Source organism: Natator depressus, chromosome 7, assembly GCF_965152275.1.
Source record: "Natator depressus isolate rNatDep1 chromosome 7, rNatDep2.hap1, whole genome shotgun sequence".
NCBI lineage: Eukaryota > Metazoa > Chordata > Testudines > Cheloniidae > Natator > Natator depressus.
The window spans coordinates 120,133,862-120,154,628 of NC_134240.1; positions in this window are offsets into that span (position 1 = coordinate 120,133,862).

A 20,767-nucleotide genomic window follows, 5' to 3' on the forward strand; every position below is an offset into this window, starting at 1 on the left:
GTTACATTAAAAGGTAACGCATGTAAAAGACAGCGCACCGTGAGCCTGTGGAACTCACTGCCACAAGAAGGCAATAATGTAGTACTGGATTAAGACTGCGGAGATGTGCAGGACTCACTGGGTAAAAATCTCTGGCCTTCATTACACCAGAGGTGAGAGAGTGGGTAATCAAAATGGTCACCTCTGGCCTCACAATCGATGTACAGGGATACCAAGAACAGCTGCGTTTACACTAGCTGGGGTAAAAACATAAAATAAATACAAACCCCATGCGTCAGGGCACAAAACAAGCCCTGGCTGGCAGGGGTAAGGAAGACAGGTGCTCTACCACTCCGTTGGGGTGCTCGCACACTTCCTCTGGTTCCATAGCGCTACTGGGGACAGGACACTGGACTAGAGGGAGCCCTGCTCTGATCCACGACGGCAATTCCCATGGAACTCTGGGCACCGGAGCTGCACCGGGGGGCCCGGTGTTCAGTCAAATCTCTCTAGTGCTCTCTGGCTGGTGCTCTCTCTTCTCGTCTCTCCTTGGTTTCCCACCCTGCCGCCTGTGCATGGCCAGCTGGCTGGAGGAGGGCTGCACCTGCTGGAGCGTGGCTCTGGCGAAGCCGGCGTTCGACGCTATCCAGCGCTGCACCCCAGGGCTAGCAGATCACGGCGGTCACTAGAGAAGATGCACTGCAGGGGAGGGAAACCAGCATGCAATAAGAAGAGAATGCCAGCAGGCCCGGGGCAAGCAGTGTGGCCCAGTGGCCAGGCTGTGTGCAGTGCAGTCTAGAAACCCCATACTGAGCAGATGCAGAAGGGGGAGGGGAGCCCCTCCTGCCTACAGGCAAGCAGCCTGGCCACACCCCTGTGCAGCTGCCAATCATGGAGGCAGGAACTCACAGCTGCAGCCAACAGGGGAAAACAAGGCCTGCTATAAAAAGAGAGGGCTCAAAGCAGGAAGAGAGGCAGAAAGGCCTGGGAGAGTGAAGGGGTAACAGCACCAGGCTGCCTCCAGAAACAGCCCACGGGGACTGACACACACCACGAGGCCTAATTAGTGGCCTGGGCCAAGAACTGTCCTGACCAGGGGCTAACCAGAGAAAGCCAGTCAGGGGGCAATAGAGACCCCTGAAAGACCACATCAAGGATCAATGTCACTGCTGAATTAGGCCTCTGGAGACCTGGGTTGTAGTCCCAGCTGTGTGCCCTTGAGCAAATCACTTCTGCTTCCATGCCTCAGTTTCCCTGCCAACTTTGTTTGTCTAGTTGATTTTGCTTGGAAGCTCTATGGGACATAGACTGTCTCTCCCGCTCTGTGTACAGCACCTAGCCCAATGGGCCCCCGGAGCAATGTTGGGATTTCTACGCACTACTTTAACACAAACAATCATCCGCTAAAGCTGCCCCGCAGTGTGGAGACCGAGTTCAGACGACCAGGTCTGCTGACGCTCCTGGCTGGATTTTCAAGAGAACTTGGCATCCACTGAGCAAAGCTAGCCTGCAAATCTAACCGCTCTCAAAAGGCGTGCGCCGAGCGTGCGTGTCGAGTCCAACCAAACATCCTGGTCGACGTGTGTCTATTCTGTTCAGAGCAGGGTGGGAATTCCCCTTACTTCCAGGCCAGGGATTGAATGGACCAGAGAACCTGAAATCAAGGAGGGGGGAATCTCACGTCACTGTCTCCCACATGACACACACTCCGTCAAGGCTTCAGCCTTCGGGCCTATCCAAGCGGCTCCTGAACTGAGCTAAAATCACCCCCCCGCCCCACCCCCCAGCCGATTTTGTGCAAATCCCGAAGTGTGGCAGCCCGTTCCTGCTTTCCGACGTATTATCCTTGGGATGAGGCAGGTGAACTGGAGCAGGCCAGGGCCAGGAGGTAAATAACAGGAAACAAAGAAAGCATTCGAGCTGACCCCAGCGGCCCAGCCTTCGCCTGTCTCTCGTGCTGTTTGAGTTAGAGTGAGTGATGAGGTGTTGTGGCAAGACAGAGCCATTTTTTATCCAACACAAACTTTGCTGGACAGATGGAGCCGTTGTTATGAAAGATATTTGGAGAATTCGTAATTGCTCTAGCTTTTGGGCATATCAGCGTCTCCGCGAAAGGTTTCAGTGCCTCGGCAGCGGAGCGGGGGGAAGGGCGCCAAGCCCTCGGCTCAGGAGGGCGGCTTTGTATGGTTGCTTCATATGCAAAGCCAAGAGGCAGGTCAGGGCTTGGTCGGGGTTCCAGCTGCCCCCCCCGCCCGGTCACCCCCTTTCAGAGGCGATTGTCCCTTCAGAAAGGAAGGAGAGGGATCCCGGACTCAGCTGCTGCGATTTAGTCACAACACAGGTCCTGGCTTTTGTATTTGCGGGTGGGTGCTCCTCTCTGCCCCCCTCCATGTGAGCAGTGGGTGTGGCCTCAGGGGGAAGCAGCCACATGGGGGCGGGGCCTCGGGGCAGAGCATGGGCGGGGCCTCGGGAGGAAGAGGCTGAGCATGGGCAGGGCGGGGGGCGGGTGGGGCAGGGCCACGGTCGGGGTGCACGAAAGATTCATCCGGCCCCGTGGGTGCTGAGCACCCCTATTATTTTTGGTGGGTGCCCGGAGCCCCACAGAGTCAGCGCCGATGGTCACAAGAGAGAGAATAGGATAAAGAGAGTCAGTGCAAGAAGCACGGGCCTAATGAGCTTGTGCTCAACTCCCCACCCCCTCAACCACTTTGATCCCCTTCCCTCGGTGGGTCTAATCCTGCAAGGTGCAGGACACCCCCTGTTGGTGACCGAGTCCCACTGAGTCCACAGGAGTTGAGGACGCCGAGCGCCTCAGTTCCTATGGACTTAGTCACCAATAGGAGGTGCCTTGCAAGCAGGATTGGATCCCAAGATTGTAATATTTACAGAGCAGGGACTTGGGCTTCTTCATGTCTGTACAGCGCCTAACACCCTGCTGAGGCTACATGCACACGCTGGGGGCTCTCAGACTGCGGTGTGCACAGCGCTGGCTGGTGATCCCAGAGGCAGTTGGCCCCCCCTCCTCGTTCCAAGCTGCTTCATAGCTAAAAATGCATGACTCCTTTCCCAACAAACGGCTCCTGTGCAAGCAGTTCCTGTGGCTGGCACGGGGGCCTTATGCAATGGGGTGCCCACGAAACAGACCCCACATTAAAATGCGGCCAGGCTGTGAGATTAAGATTCCCTTTCCCTTGCAAAGAAGACGTGGCTGCCACTTGGGCCCCCTGCTGATGTACCCCTGGGACGGAAGATGCCCCAGTGGGATGATGATCTGCACTGGGATTTTCCTAGGAGAATTAAGTGCCCAGCTCCTTAACAGTAACAGCTAGCCCTTCTCTAGGACCTCCTGCCTGAGCCCCTGCTTCCCTTTTGGGTTCCCCGCAAAGAAGTGAAAGGGACGTAAAGGGAGGGGTGAGCTCTCTGTGTAACAGGGAGGAGCTCTGGGTTTATTTGATCCGATTGGTGTGGGGCAGTTTGGGTCCATGTGTGCCCATTAGCGTCACCAGATGTCCCGATATTAGGGGGCTTGTCTTATATAGGCCCTTATTCCTCCCTCCCCCGTCCTGATTTTTCACACTTGCTACCTGGTCATCCTAGCACCCACAGCAAGATGTGGGAGCATTTTTAGAACACGGGGAGAAAAAAAAATGTAATAAGAACTTTGCAAAGCACTGCACAAAGCTTAGCTGACCCTCCCCCCGGCAGGAAGCATAAACCCCACCGAGCAGAGTAGCAGGCGGGGTGTGGGGGGTGATGTGCTTCCCCGCCATGCACCGAGCCAGAGGGTGGGCCAGGGTTAAAACTCAGGAGGCCCTGGGCTTCCAGCCTTGTGCTTTGGCCACTACCCACGCTGCCTTTAGACACAGAACAAGGGCAAGCTAGGAAGCACCGCCCAGCGCGTGTGCCCCAGCCCTTACCTGGACAGACATAGGGATGAGAGTCTGTGTGGTCCACTCGGTCCTTGGCCTGGCTGCTCAGGTTGCCTACGAAGGTGCCGATTGCCACCCGTGGTGTCCGCTAGCCTCTCCCTGATATACACAGGGCACCGGTAGCCCGGTAACAATGCTGTTCCTACTGCCCGGGGCTGGGTGGGAGAGGGTGAGACGGACAGCTCTGAACTGCCGCATCCAGCCCTTGAGCTACCTGGCCCCCATGCTCTGCTCCGCTCGGTCCACGAAGGAGGAGCAGCAGAGGGGGAGGCCGTGAGGTGAAAGCTGAGTGTGGGGTGGATGGGAGGTCTCCAGGGAGAGGGTTTTGGAGCGCCGAAAGCAGGCAGAGAGATCCTGGGATCTATATGGCAGTTTTAAGGCCCACGGAAGTATATGCCTCCTTTGCCTGCAGAGACCCTGGGGGGTTTCCTGTCCCTTCTGCCCAGAGATCAGAATCTCACCTGCAAAACAAGTGAGCAGAAAAGGGGGCCAGGGCAGAGGCCAGGGTGAAAGCAGAACAAATGAGTGAGAACAGGCATCCCACAGCGGTCACCTGGCAGGGAAAGGAATTAGGTGTAAGCAACCGGGGCAAGGTGGACGCCATGGCCAGGGAATGGTTGCAGTTGTCCTGAGCAAACCCAGCAAGGACTAGAGCTGCTGGGGGCGAGTCCCCTTCCTTTTCCGGGGAGGGGAGTAAACCCGATTTCAGGGCTGGTTCCCCAGGAGCTGCCTGGCCATACGGACGTGGAGAACTCTCTGCGCTCAGGGACAGCAACAGGACACCTTGAACCCTCTGCACCAGCCCGTAAGGGTCACGCTGCTACTTCTGCACCTGTTCAAACAGGAGCCCGCAGGCGCCCACGTGTGTACGGGCAGCACATACAGAAACACACGTGGGCGCCGTGTGTACACCCAGGACCATAGCCATGTGCACACAAGCAGGTGTGAACGCAGCCTGGTGCAAACACACACACACAGAGCGGTGCACACAAGAATGTGTATCAGTGCACAAAGCAAGGCCTCACACGCTGAGATCCAGCCACGAAGAGGCACGGGCCTGGGACAGCAGCCATCTTGGATGACGCACCAAGGACCTGCAAAACTAAAAGCAGGAGCTGCTGCAGTGTGAGCTAAAAACTCCAGGCTGCTTAGCAGAGGCTAGACCAGGCTCATCTCTTCTGTGGGTCAGCCATAGAGGGGGCCCCAGCACACATGCCCCAGCGGGCAACACATGCCACACAGACGGTATCGTCTCCCTCTCACACACAGGGGTTTGCAGCCTCCTGTGGGCTGGCCTGGGATTTACCCATCACCCCTGCAGCTCCCAGCACCGCCTGGCTGGGACTAACAGTTCAGAGCAAACCCAAGTCGGGTCTTTTCTAAGTTCCAAGATCCCAATCGTCGTGTCCTTCCTTAAGTCAAACCAAGGCAAATTCCACCTCCCTGGAGAGCGAGCAGCCTCCTGGCGCTGCCTTTATCTGCCACCTGGCCAGAGATCTCCTCCCCATGGCCTGCTCTCCCTGCGGGCAACACCTGCTCCAAACACAACCCGCTCTGCACCTGTCGGAGCCTGGTCAGGAAATACCATCGTGGCTGGAAACAGCAGCCACCTCCCCCCCGGCCCACAATTCCCCACCCCCGGTCTCCCGTGACTGTCACCATCTTGCCATGGACTGGGTGGGTATCCGCGTTTGGAGCCACGGTTGTTCCGCTCGCCAGCCAGCTCAGGGATTGTGCTGAGTGACGGGACAGAGGACTCCCTTCCCCCACCAAGTCCCAAAGCTCGGAGGTACGATCGGCGAGCCTTGTGGCATCAGTGAATCAGAGCTGGGGAGAGGGACTTGAAAGAGGCTCTTCCCAGGGGACTCCGAAGCACACATCAGATGGTAAGCTCTTTGGGGCGGGGAACTGCGCCCTTTGGTTTGTGCAGCACCCGGCACATTGCGGGCACTGCCGGAAACGAATAATGAAGCCAAACTAAGCCCAGAGCTCGACCTCCTAAGTCGCTCCACAATCTTGTCATGAGCATTTAAACCCAAACAAACTCTGACGTTTACATAGGGCCTACACCAAATCAGTTTCTCTAGAAGCAAAGAGCTAGTTGTCTCCTGAGGCCGGCGATCTTGAAACCGACACTTGGATCACTACAGGGGGACCAGGAAACCAGCCCAGCTGGTTCGTTAGTGTCAGAAGTCCATCTCTGGTGAAGGGCGCCCTGGAGACCTCAGGAACTCTGGAATATCCTTAGAGGAGGAACAACGTCAGGACAAGCCATGCTCGCCGCAGCCCTGGGCCGGAGGGGCCATGGATCGGATCTGGGAGGAGTCGGTCTCCGTGGCCTATTCAAATCCATCCTGAGGCTGCCAGCAAAGGGGCTGGTTAGCACCAGCCGCGAAAGGTCCTCAGACACCGAACCACCATCACACTCTGGCTCTGGGCTGTGAACCGGCAGCCTGCAGGGGAAATGCTCCCTATCCCCTGGCCAGCCCCCTTCTGTTCTTTCCAAGGCAATCTCAGGGCGGCGCAGAAAATCCCATAGCCTGGGGCCAGTCGGAAAAGGGCCTCCGCCCTGTGGGCTGGGAGGACGGCTGAGAAACTGAGAAACTTTGGCACCAGCGCCAGGGTGGGGAAGGAGTGCTGCCCTGTTCCCAGCTGGGTGACGCTGCATCTCCTGTTACGGTGGCGAGACTCAGAGCCCCGCAGGAGTTCAGGGTGTTAATGTGTCAGCTCCTGCACAGGCCGGGAGGCATTCCTGAGCGCTGAGCCGCCGCCGAGGCAGACCCTGACGCAGGCCCCTCCAGAAAGACAGTAATAAAAGCACAGCACACGCACGGCTCAGCAGCCCCAGCGAGGCCTCAGCCACCCGGGCTGAGCAACCCATCACCTGTCCTGCGCCGAGGGCTGGCGCGTGGCCCCATGACCCCACAGAGCCAGTCCGACCACCTCTTCGGCCCTTCCATCCAAGCATCTCAGAGCACTTGATGGACATCAGGGGATTAAGCCTCGCAACATCCCTGTTTTACAGGGGGAAACTGAGGCAGAGGGAGGGGACTGGTCCTGTCCACAGTAACACCATTCAGTTCTAATCAGATTTTAGTACCTTCCCCCATCCCTGCAGTATCAGGCCTAGATTTATTGCCTGTTAACATCAGCTGGCGTCCCCATCCGTGAATTCGGTCCGGAATTCTACAGGGCTCAGGGTTTGGGGGACGCATGGCACGCTTTGGGCCCGGCTGTATTTTCATCATTCTCGTCTCGGCACATCCAGCTCACCTACAAGCCACAGCAGGCGTGGATGGCTCCGCACAACGGTGGGCCCCGTGTTCCTCTCTGGCCTGAGCGGTGGGAGAGCCGGGCAAGAAGCTCAGGGCAGGGAGGCCTGGGAGAGACCCTGATTAAACAGCGAAGAGCCTAGGCAATCCAGAGGGGAACATAAAAAGCCTCGAGGAAGGGAGTGGCCCAGGGCAAATCGGAGCACAGGGGAAGCAGCAGACCTAGCTGTGCCGTGCAGGGCTCGGGGCCGGCACCCAGACGGAGGGTACGACTGGGTTCCCCTCCTGGCCCAGGGAAGGGGGCAGCCAAGCCCATCGGAAGGGTTATCGAGCCCAGCCAGGGGGCTTTGGGAGGAGCCCTGAAGACAGGCTGAGGAACGGCTCTAGTGAGGGTGGAAGGATTTTGTTTCTATTCAGACATTTTGGGAACTTTTAGTTTGGACGATTGTGACCCCAAGAGACCTGGACTGAGGAGATTGACCCGGCCGGAGGCTGAGTTACCGAGCGCCGGAAGAACCGTTGGCAGGGGGCGCTATAGAAGGGAGTGCTGCAATACCGGGCCTGTCCAGCAGGGGCGCCGAGTGTTGAGGGAACGCTTTTATAAGAGGTTGCATGACCTCTGTATCTGTCACTGGTGCAACCATTACTGGAAGCCTATGTCCAGTCCACAATGCACGAAGGGGGGTTGATAAATCGGAGAAGAGCCACAAGAATGATTAAAGGACTGGAAGACCTACCTTTTGGTGACTAAGCTCTTGCAGTCTATCTGGTTAGCTTGTCAAGGAAAAGATAAAGGGGTGACCTGACCACAGTCTATAGGTAACTACCTGGGGAACAGAAATTTGATAGCAGAGGGCTCTTCAATCTAGCAGGCAAAGGGGCTAATGAGCTAATAAGCTCCAATAAGTTGAGGACCTGGCTGCATTCATCAGGCTGGATTGCTGTCACTCACGGTCTCTGAAGCCAAGTACCCCAGGCTCCAGGTGGTACAGAAGGCGGCCGCCTGCCTCTACCATGATCTAGGCTGCTGTAAGCACATCAGCCTTGTGCCCAAGTCCCGCCCAGTCACTTTCTGATGCCAGTTCAAGGCCTTAGTCCTAAATGTCAAAGCAGTTAATGGATTAAGCCCCAGTTATGTCCAAGATCAAATTTTGATCTCTGAACCAGGACAACAGCTGGGCTCCTCAGGGACAGTGCAGATCTCAAAGCCCAGGACGAAGCGGGTGAGAGCTGGGGACAAAGCATTTTCCGTCAAGGGGCTCCAGCTATGGGATCTTCCAGAAGAGATCAAGCATATTCAGAGCCTGACCCTAATTAGTTGCCTTCCCACGTAGCAAGAATGACACTCAACACGGGCACCCTCCTCCCCAAAAGTGAAACAAATAAATCTACCAACCATCCCCACCCTATCCCAACAGGAGAAGAGCCAGAGACTGCACTAAGTCCACTAGGAATTTGGATAGGCTTCTCATCCCATCATCTGGGGTGGGGTCCTCATGCAAGCGTCCGCTATCTTTGTCTGAGGTGGAAATAAGACCCACCTGTTTGCCATCCTCTTTGATGCAATCCATCCATCACTTCCTCTGCTTTCCACGGGGTCTCTTTCCTAACACCACTCTTCTGCCATACTGTCTTCACCAGGATCTCTTTGTTCACCCTCTGCATGTGTCCATACCAGCAAAGTCAGGCTTCTTGGATTTTGTCAGCCACATCGCAGACTTTGGACATCCATCCTAATGCACCAGGGTCTTTGCTATTGCTGTTGATTTGATATGGAAGGTGCACAGATTCTACAACAATAGGTGGCTATAGAAACCTTACACCAGAGGTTCTCAAACTTCATTGCACCATGACCCCCTTCTGACAATAAAAATGACTGCATGACCCCCAGGACGGGGGGACCAAAGCCTGAGCCTGCTCCAGCCAGCCCCAGCCTCGCCACCTGGGCAGGGGGAGCCTGTAACCAGAGCCCTGCCACCCCTAGCCAAAGCCCTCGGACTTGACTTCAACCCCGGGCCCCAGCAAGTCTAAACCAGCCCTGGAGACCCCATTAAAACAGGGTCACGACCCACTTTGGGGTCCCAACCCACAGTTTGAGAGCCACTGCTTTAGACAGACAGGATCTCATGGGGGATCATTTTAAAGTTACTTTTCCCCTTCCACATCATTAGCAGTGACGTGGGGCCAGCTGGGGTCCTGATACCAAGGGAATAGTCAAAAGGTTTAAATTGTTAGAAATCATGTTAACCGTGTTAATCATGTCCCGTCCCAAAACGGGGAAAAGGCCCTGGCGTGGGAGTCTTTTCAAAGCCATCTCAGTTCTGCTGTTAAAGTCTGATTCTGTCTCAGGGTAGGGACTCCACCTCCGCGAGAGCTGGTAACTACGTCCACGGGAGACACTCTCCTGCCAGCACAGGGCTCTCTACGCTGGGGGCTGTCGGTGACCCTGAGCGAGGTCATTACACAGACGTTTGTAGCATAGACCAGAGCGAAGACAAATGCACCAGGAGGGAGAGGAAAGAAAAGCAAGAGAGGGGGAAACGCAGCTTCCCTCTGCGAGGTTTGCAGTTCCGCTGCTGGACGCTCCCATGCATGGCACAACCTCGCGAGCCACTTGCTCTATTCCTCTCGGGCTCTGGGAGGCTGCTTTGATTTTTCCCTGTCCTGCAGGAGACAAACCATTTTCTGGAGCTCAGGAAGCATTTCCGGTCGCGCAAAGCGCTGCAGGGGCAGGTCCTGTTGTGGCCAGGGAAGTGGGGCTCTTCGCTTCTACCCACCAACCTGCGCGGGGTTAAACTGGGTTAGTTATCGGCCCAGTGCTCCTCGGACAGGGCCCAAAGGGCAGTAGAGATCACCCCAGCCAAAGTCGTTTGCAGCAGTTCCTCCGCGGCCACTTCCTTCCATGCAGGGCGTCGGGAAGCAGGGCCTGCAGCAGAGCCAGGCTCTGGGCAGCCTGACAAGCAGAACACAGCTGGCCTGCAGCTGGCTGCCTGGTTGCAGGGTCAGCAGCCTGGCTCATCAGCCACGATAGCGCCTGGCTCTGCTTGTTCCCAGCCCTGCCTCACTCCTCGGATTTCTGACTCCAGCTCTGGCACCCGGCCTCTGACCCTGGGCTCAGATTTCCGGCTACTGACTCCTGCTCTAACTACTAGGCCTGACTCCTGCTCCCCCCATGAGGCACGACTGCTCACCTCCCGGTCACTGACATGGGTGGGGCTTGGCCTGGCCCACCCCCTCCCCGAGGGTGGGCTGGGGCAGCCTGACTGTAGTGGCACTGGGGAGTTGCATGGCAGGATTCTGGCCTCCCCCCAAGAGAGGAGCTGCAAGCCCAGGGGATCCCTGTGCGCAGGGCCGGGAGGCTGGTGTAGATCTGCTGGCCATTCCCTTTTCCCATGCCAGGAGGATAAGGGTGGGGCAGGGGGGATGCAGGAGCAGCATGGGGGATGCCTGCCCCACTGAGCTCCCTCCCAGCAAACAGCCCTTGTCATTCAGGCCTCAGCCTGTCCCTATGGGGCAGGGAATAAAGGGCCGGCGAGTCAGTTTGCCACTCAATCAAGTTCCCTCTTCTCCTCCCTGCTGTCTCCCATGCTTCAGTGGGGCAGCCCCAGAGCGCGAGGGGTGGTTCAGAGCAGGCCTCTAACACCCAGCGCCGGAGCAGCTGGTGGAGGGTTTCCTGCCATGGAAATGGGGGAAGCGGCCAGCCCCCCTCGGCTCTAATAAAGGACACTGCGCCCCAGGGAGCCGACTCTTAATTCAGCCCCATAGGTGGCTTATCTCAGCCCCTTGTTATTTACATTCCATAGATAGGAATATTTATTTTGCTGATTTAAAAAAAACAAGCCACATGGTGGGGGAGGGGGGTTGGGGGGGAGGAGAAGGACCTCCCCATCCCAGCTTGGCAGCTGCTCTGAGCCATTATTAATTAGAAGGGTGTCCGTTAGCAACGAACCAGCTCCTAATGAAGATCAGAGCCAGGAGGGGATCTCAGACTCCTTTGTTAGAAACCTTAATTAAATTTGCTGCCCAGAGGTGGCTGTCTCCGGCCAGAGGAGCCCCTCGGGAAGGCAGCAGGCAGCTTAGACTGACTCAGAGAAAGGGAACTTTCCACCCAGGGAGGGGAGGAGAAGCCCTCTAATTCACCCAGGTGTTGGGGTGGGATTCCTCCCTCGGCATCGGACCTCCCGCCAGGGCAGTGCCAGCTGCGAACCTGCCCGTATCCAAGGCCAGCACTTAAGCGGCCCATCAGGGAACACGTGCAAATGCTGAGGGATCTATGAGGCTATGGCACAACCTTCCACAGGATGCCTACGAACGGGCAAGACCCCCATCTACGCTAGGACAATGGTTGTCATCAATGGGCCCTCCCCTCCCCAGGCGTTAAGAGCTAGCATCCAGGGCAGCGAGGGGGTGGGGCAGAGGCAGCTGTCCGCCAGCGGTCCATTTCCTAGCATGGATGGACGCTTGAACGTGGATGAGGACTGTGGCCACTGCAGGACTGGAGACACTTGATAGGTCCCCCAGGGCTGGTGCAGGATGGAGTCAGCTCAGCCAGGCTTCCTGCCCTGGGGCTGGGAATGACTTGGGCCAATTGCCAGGCCACGACCCCATGTTACGACAGGAAAGGGCCCCATTAGTCCCCTCCCATAGAGGTAAGACGTGACCCCTGAGCTAGCCAGAAAGTGAGGTAGGGTGGTCCCAACCCTGGGGCATGTGGTGCCAAGGCTTGAGAACTCTATGGGTTAAACTAATCGAATTAGTTGTGAAGGGTCTAACGATCATTATCAGTAATATGTTAATTTCTTTCCCTAGACAAGGTAAAGAGAAAAGGGGGAAGGGGGATGAAATAGCCAGGGATTGCAGAGGATACTTCATTTCCCCCGCTCTTAGTCGCTACTGTTAACAAAATTCCTTGCTCCCATCCCATATCTCCACTGAGGGGCTGTGTGGGGGGAAGCCAATAATAAAAGGAGATGTTTCCAATAAGCATTGAGTGTTTGTGCTTTTAAGCCACATACAGTGGCCAAGATTTTGGAAATAAACTGGTGGCGAGGGATGCAGTATCAAGCTATAGGGCAGATAAAACTAATAACTAGGAGTTGTGTAAGAAAGATTATCAGATGCCCCAAAACCCCACAGTTCCTCAATCAAGAAAAAAAATGTCTTTAGTTGGTTAAAAAAACCACACCCTAGTTAAGAAGGGAAGTGAAAGCAGCAATTAAAAAAAAATTAAATCAATGAAAAAAGGAGGAACTTTATAAAAATGGCTAAATTAGCAGTCATAAAATGCAGACAATTGATAAGGGAAGCTAAATTTATTAATGAAAAAAATCTAAGGCCAGTAAGTTTGAGGAGGAGAGCTAATGTGCCAGTATTTTTAAAAAGTGAACAGGATAACCTGGGTAACCCTAGCCCAATTGCCGGACATCAATCTCAGACAAAATCATTGGAAGGCTACCACAGGTTTCAATGAGTGAAGAATTAAAGGATGGAGCATAAATAATTCCAATGAATGTCGTTTCATGGACGAAAGTTCTTCTCAAGTAAACTTGACAAAGTGTTCAGATAAGATCGCAAGTTTGGTTGAGAAAAGGTAACTGTGTTGACATACTATACTTATATAAGGCATTTGACTTAGTACTGCACAATATTCAGATTAAAATATTAGCACTGCAAACAATTAGTGCAACACATTAAATGGATGAAAGACTGGCTAACTGATAGATCTCAAAAACATTTTTAAATAGGGTATTATCATCTATTGGGGGCCTTTCTAGGGAGATCCCACAAGGATTTATTCTTGGCCCAATGCTATTCAATGACCTGGATTTGTCAAGTTTGCACACGACACAAAAATTAGTGGAAGGGTCATAAGGACGGGTTGGTTTTACAGAGAAAGCTGGATTGCATGGCCAGCTTGAACAGCATGTGTTTTAATATAGCTCAATATAGTGTCATACTTCTAGGAGCCAAGAATATAGGTCACACTTCTAGAAGGAGCTGACAGTTTTGGGAAGTAGTGACTCAGTGGTTAAGACAGTAAATCTCTGGCTGTATATGCAGGGGAACACTGAGTTAAAAGATAGGAAACAAGGGGTAGGAATAAATGGCCAGTTTTCCTAAGGAAGAGAGGTAAATAGCGGGGTCCCCCAGTGATGTGAACTGAGTCCTGTACTGTTCAACATTCATAAATGATCTAGGAAAAAGGGTGAATAGTGTGATGGCAAAATTTTCAGACAATACAAAATCACTTAAGGTAGTTAAGTCCAAAGCTGACTTTGAGGAGTTAAAAAGGGATCTCACTAAACTGGGTGACTGGACAAGAAAATGGCAGATGAAATTCAATATTCATAAATGCAAAGTAATGCACGTTGGAAAACAATCTCAACTATACATACAAAATGATGAGATCTAAATTAGCTGTTACCACTCAAGAAAGATCGTGGAGTCATTGTGGGTAGTTCTCTGAGAACACCCACTCAATGTGCAGAGGCAGTCAAAAAAAGCGAACAATGTTAGGAACGGGATAGATAGTAAGACAGAAAATATAATGCCACTGTATAAATCCAGGGCACACCCACACCTTGAATACTGTGTGCAGTTCTGGTCGCCCCATCTCAAAAAAGATACATTAGAATTGGAAAAAGTACAGAAGAGGGCAACAAAAATGATTAGGGGGATGGAACAGCTTCTGTATTAGAAGAGATTCCTCTTAGAAAAGTGACAACTTAGGGGGAATATGATAGAGGTCTATAGAATCATGACTGGTGTGGAGAAAGTGAATAAGGAAGTGTTATTTACCCCTTAACATAAAAACAAGGACCAAGGGTCAACCAATGACATTAGTAGGCAGCAGGTTTAAAACAATAAACATAAGGAAGTACTTCCTCACCCATAGCACAGTCACCCTGTGGAACTCCTTGCTAGGGGATGTTGTGAAGGCCAAAAGTATAACGAGATTAAAAAAAGAATTAGTTGACTTCCTGGAGGATAGGTCCATCAATAGCTATTAGCCAGGATGGGCAGGGATGCAACCCTATGCTCTGGCTGTCCCTGAACCCCCCAGAAGCTAGGACTGGATGACAGAGGATGGATTTGCCCTGTCCTGTTCATTCCCTCTGAAGCATTTGGCACGGGCAGAAGACAGGGCACCGGGCTAGATGGACCATTGGTCTGACCCAGTCTGGACGCTCCTATGTTCCTACGTGTAGGGAAGTGTGATTACCACTACATAGAGCATTAGTGAGATCATAACTAAAAGACTGGGTCCAGTTCTGGTGTCCAGGCTTCCAAAAGGAGGTTGACAAATTGGAAAGAGTTCAGAAAAGAGCCACAAAAATGATGCAGGTGTCAGAGTAGCAGCCCTGTTAGTCTGTATCCGCAAAAAGAACAGGAGGACTTGTGGCACCTTAGAGACTAACCAATTTATTTGAGCATAAGCTTTCGTGAGCTACAGCCCACTGGAAGACGGCCCTCACAGTGAGAGGCTAAAGAAACTCCATCTATTTAGTTTAACAAAGAGAAGGTTCAGAGGTGACTTGATCACAGTTGTCAAGTACCTATCTGGGTAGAATATTCTGATAATAGAGCGCACTACTCTACCAGCGATCCCGAGTTGTCTCTTCAAATGAGCAGGGCTTGGTCTTAGTTGAATTCCTGTTGACACAATCAAGGTTGAGGCACATTAGGTGTCCGGCATCTGTACTCACCTAAACTTAGCCCACAAAATCCAGCATGAGAGAGCAAGGTAGGTACTTGTAACATGTACGTGTGATTTGCAGTGTTGTTGTATCCGCGCTGGTCCCAGGATATAGGAGCGATCACGTCACTGAAGAAGAGCTTGAAAGCTTGTCGCTTTCACCAACAGAAGTTGGGCCAATAAAAGAAACTACCTCCCCCGCCTTGCTCTCTCATGTACATGAGGCAGCTAACCACCTATGTATGGTGTACACCTGGATTAGATCAGTGCAGAGTCAGCGCCTGCATGCACACACCTCTCTTGGAGAACATCTGTGCATTACAAGGCCATTCATAGAATCACTGAATCATAGAATATCAGGGTTGGAAGGGACCTCAGGAGATCATCTAGTCCAACCCCCTGCTCAAAGCAGGACCAATCCCCAACTAATTCACTGATTCAAAGGTAAGAGCAGTCCCCACAGAACGCTGGCGCTGCTCCTTAGGCACCTCCCCGTCCAGGTACCAGCCTGACCATCACCTTTCTTAGCTGAAGTCATCAGACAAGCTCACTGGCCAAAGTAGCATGGCTGCTTCCCCCCACCAAGTCTCTGTAGCCTTCGCATGGTTGTCTGGCTGTGCAGAACTTGGTTTTAACTGTGTATTTTGCAGACGCAATAGGGGATCCAGCCATCCCGGGGCAGGAAATGGGAGGTTTTCTTGTTCTCCAGTTTGCTTGGTTTCTCTGCTGGTCACTTCCAAGCAGAGGAAACACTTGGGACTGAAATTCAAGGGGATTATATGAGACCGCCCAACACAGTGGAGAGGCACAACGGCTGGGTAAAGATGACAAACAAAAGGTAAACAAGGGGGGAAATATGCAGCCAATTAAATTTCCAGCAGGATACAGCAGCCAGCGGTGCCCACTGCAGTTAAACGTATCCATGTCAGGCTGATGAAGCACCCACCAGCCATGAAGTTTGTGGCTGGGAGCGTCCTATTAAACGCTCTCTGTGGATATTTACATACCCAAGGAGAACGCAGAGAACTGCGGGATTCATGACATTAGGACTCAGCATCCCCAGGCCCTGCAGCTCAAGGAAGCGTCACAAGTCCATTGGGCCGGGCATCTGTGCTGATACTGTTAATTACCCCACTGACATGTGTTTAGAGAGCAGACAGGACTAACCTGAAAGAAGTGAAACCTCCTTTGTTCGGTCTGGGCAATTAAAGGAGCTGGTTTCCCCCCCCCCCCCAATTTTGCTAACAGAAACCATCAAAGTCCAAACTAAGCCTTGCAATACAACCCCCAATCTGAATCCGAAGGCAAGCAACTGCTGCTGGGATTTCCTCTGCTACATGTTTGAGATGCCTTATGCAACGATCCACGTCTTCCCAGGAACAGGGCATGATCATCAGCAGTCCCTTCCTCTCTCTCAGTGGATCTTGGATTATAGCTTGAACCTCTTGTCAGGGGTGGAGCTGGAGTTACTGTCCCTGTTGACAGTTTGTTTCCTCTTTAGGGATCTTACTAAAACAGGCTTTCTACCCATAACTAACTAACTAACCACGGCAAGCAATTCGAGAAAGCAATGTTCCTGCTTTTCAGCATCACCAGGCATTTTCATTCAATGAAATGACTGAATGATCAGCTTCTGGCTTCTCGACAGGGGGTTGCAAGCAGGTTCCATCAGCTTGCCACCTCCCTCTTTATCTTTATGACTAGATGGGAGGGAAGGGCTCTCAAAACATCTGTTGTACCAAGGTCAAGAATCACTGGATTAGCTCATTCATCTGGCCCACCCCAGGCAAACCCAGATCGAGAATGCTGCCTCCTGATGGAAGTGGGATTGCGTTCCCCACTGTTGGTCAACATGAGATGAGATGTGGGGGCAGCCCTTTAAAAACACAAAGCTTGGGTCGGTCAGATGGACAAAGTAAGTTTGGGGCAGTGGACACAAGGACACAAGCTTTTGTAGCAGAGGGGACCTTTTGCCTGCTGGACTAGCCAGGAAGTGGAGGACACTGACTGCTGGAGTCAAATACAGCGATTCCCTCCCTGCGGTTCATGTTTGCAAAACCCCCTGAAGATGGGGTCTTGGGGTAGAAACACTGCCCGGTGGAGGCAGACAAAGGGGTAGCTACAGCTCAAGCGGCCGGAGTCTGCAAGGCCGGCCCTTGCCCTTGGGGTGGCGCAGCCTGGAGACCAGAGTCCTTGGAGCTGCCCTTGGGCAGCTATGTCCAGCCTACGGGCAGTCCCTGCACCGAGCAGTAAGTGTGGAGTGGGGTAGGGCTAGCCTGGGCCCACCCTACTCCACTGGGTCCTGACCCAGGGTCTCGTTCTTTTAGTTAGAGCAGTGGTTCTCAACCAGGAGTACGCGTACCAGGGGTCCATCAACTCATCTAGATATTTGCCTAGTTTTACAACAGGCTGCAGAAAAAGCACTAGCCAAGTCTCTAAGGTGCCACAAGTACTCCCCGTTCTTTTTGCTGATACAGACTAACACGGCTACCCCTCTGAAACCGCTCTAACTGGAAGCAGGCTATAAAAGGGAACGGTCCAGCTCAGTCTGGACTGACGGAGGAGGAGAGTGGATGTCTGCTGCAGGCTCCTACCAGAGAGCTGCTGGAGCTCCAGACTGCTAAGGCAGAAGATGCGGAATCCAAGCCGGAATTCCCCTTGGCCGGCCGCGGAGGACAAGAGCGACAGGAGCTATCCCCAAGGGAACTGACAGAGCAGGAGTCAAGGGTAGGAAGCGGCCCAGGGAAGACGAAGATTGAAATGGGAAACTGAGCCTGAACCCTGGACTACTGGTTAAAATTTCATCCAGACAATGACTTGTCTATACTGCTCTATATACTCCACCCTGAAATGTAAGTACAATATTTATATTCCAATCCATTTATTTTATAAATTCTATGGTAGAAATGAGAGAGTCAGCCATTTTTCAGTAATCATGTGCTGGGACACTTTTGTATTTTTAGGTCTGATTTTGTAAGCAAGTCGTTTTTAAGTGAGGTGAAACTTGACAAATTTTTTTAAGTGAGGTGAAACAAGCACCTCGTTTTTAAGTGAGGTGAAACAAGACAAATCAGACTCCTGAAAGGGGTACAGTAGTCCAGACAGGTTGAGAACCACTGAGTTAGAGCATGGCCAGCAGGGACGAGAGGGCATGGCCTCTTTAGCCCACTGTGTGTGGTCAATCCCAGCTATGCTGATGCAGAGTAGATACGTCCTGTCACAGAGGGCTAAGAATTCTCATTATTAAATGTAAAGGAAGCCAGCTCAGAGTGGGGTGGAAAGTGACCAGAATGACCAACCAGAGGGCAGAATCAAGCATAAAGATTCTTCCCAGGATGAGTCTTAAGGAATTTTTCTAGCCCCTCTTTAAGGGCAGCTAGGCTCTAACGGACTGAGCACAGGGCTGAATGGAAGTCAGGAGACCCAAGTTATTTTCCCAAATCGGTCACTGATTTACTACAGCTTTGGCCAATAGTTTATTTTCCCCCTGAAGTAATGGGATGGTGATGCGCGCCCCATCTTTGTATTGTGCTTTGAAGTCTATAGGCAGAAGGTCAGACTGTCAGTGCCAAGATGTAGTACAGCAGGAAGAGAGGGGTGAAGGGGATTAATCAGGGAACCTGTGTGACCCCTTCCATCTTTTGAACCCCTTGTTACCACCTGAGGAACATAAGAACGGCCATACTGGGTCAGACCAAAGGTCTGTCTAGCCCAGTATCCTATCTGCTGCCAGTGGCCAATGCCAGGTGCCCCAAAGGGAATGAACAAAAACAGTGAATCATCAAGTGATCCATTCCCTGGCGCTCATTCCCAGCTTCTGGCAAACAGAGCCTAGGGACACCATCCCCGCCCATCCTGGCTAATAGCCATTGATGGACCTATCCTCCGTGACCGTATCTAGTTCTTTTTTGAACCTCGTTAGAGGCTTGGCCTTCACAACATCCTCTGGCAAGGAGTTCCACAGGTTGACTGTGTGTTGTGTGAAGAAATACTTCCTTTTGTTTGTTTTAAACCTGCTGCCTATTAATTTCATTTGGTGGCCCCTAGTTCTTGTGTTATGAGAAGGAGTAAATAACACTTCCTTATCTACTTTCTCCACATCAGTCATGATTTTATAGACCACTATCATATCCCCCCTTAGTCCTCTCTTTTCCAAGCTGAAAAGTCTAAGTCTTATTAATCTCTTTTCATACAGCAGCCGTTCCATACCCCTAATCATTTTTGTTGCCCTTTTCTGAACCTTTTCCAAGTCCAATGTATCTTTCTTGAGATGGGCCAACCACATCTGCATGCAGCATTCAAGCTGTGGGCGACCATGGATTTATATATGGTCTTATTATCTGTCCATTATCTATCTAACGTGCCATGTCTGTGCCTTACTGAGGGGTTAATAGGAAGCAGCAGATCTGTTGCTTCTGGCTCGTCTCAACTGGAGGCCGCCCAGAAGCAGCAGTGGTGTTGCCGTGCTCCGGCCTTGCAGCACAGAGAGGTTTCTCCCTTAAAATGTCCAATCCGCAGCAAGGCAACGAGGGCCCTCTCCCCCCTCCCCGAGGAGCGAAACGTCATGCCAGATGCTAACCTCATCGGAAGGAGACCAGGCCAAATTCTTTGTGCTGCCCAGAGCAGTTTATATGTAATTAATTAGTCTATGGCACTTGCTGAGCTTTGCTAACAAGGCAGCAGTGGGTAGAGGGCCATTAAACCGGTAACTGTTGCTCATCAGCTCTGGGGTGCCAAAAGCAGCAGTGGCTCTAACCGTGCCACCCGAGAGCGCGCCACAGACAGTGCCCCTTGAAGGGCATCAGCTTGTATAAAACAGACCCAAAAGGGGCAAAAAGGACTCCAGCTCCCTGGGTCTTGGGAGACAGAAACCCCGCCCCTTGGAGGAACATGAGCACGGCAGCGACATGTAAACTCCTACGGGGTTTAAAACTAGCCTAAGCAGGAAACCAGAGAATGTGTGGGGGCCAAGCCCTGCTTCTCATCGGTTCCAGGAAGTGTTACTGACTAATCTGGTTAAGTCCACACTCAAACAAAACTTGTGTGGGCAGAGTTCAGCGAGCAGCTGAAAGGGAAGAAGGCAGCGGCTGCTGCTGCTGGCTCAGAGGCAGTCCCAAAAGCTAGCGCACAAGTGGGGGTGGAGATGATCTTGACAATTCCTCCCCGCCCCCCTAAGAAGCCAAGTCAGAGTCTTGGGGTTTTTCAAGCATGATCTAAGGCTGTAACCAAAGCAGCATATGGATGGCCCCCCCCACCCCACCTCCCCCACCCCACCTGCATCCAAAAGACAGGCTTTTGGTGACACAGAGAGGCTTGTCTTTTCTGACCTGCCTCCTTCCTCCAGTGTTTGCTGTGGAAGGGTCCACCATAGGGGCCAATGTTCCCACTGAGCTCCCAGGCCGGGGCGTGAAGAGAGGTTGCCTGCCCAAAGAAACCGCGTCAGATGTGGACCCAAGAATTCACTTGCCTCAAGGGTGACCTCAGGCCAACCCATCCTCCCTCCCAACCGTCTGCTTTTATACTCCTGCCCATCACCGTAGTATCTGGGCACGTTGCCCCTGCTCTACCTGGTGCTTAGCTCTCAGCACAACCTTCCAGCATTTGAATTAACCAAGCGCCATGGGCCAGATGCACAGCACAGAGCCGTCGTTTTAAGGGCCAGGGCCAGGCCTAGAGGCTGGAGAGAACGTTCACAGTAGGCCCAGGATCAGGACACTACCAACCCATCCTTGCTGTTACCTTGTCTTATATTTCAGCAGCAAACTCTTTGGGGCAGGGGGCATCTTGTCATTGCGTGTGTCTGCACCCACACTGGACCGAGCACAAGGGAGCCCTGGATGCTGCTTTGGGCTGTTGGGTGCCCCCCCAATACCGGTAATTTCCCTGGGGTT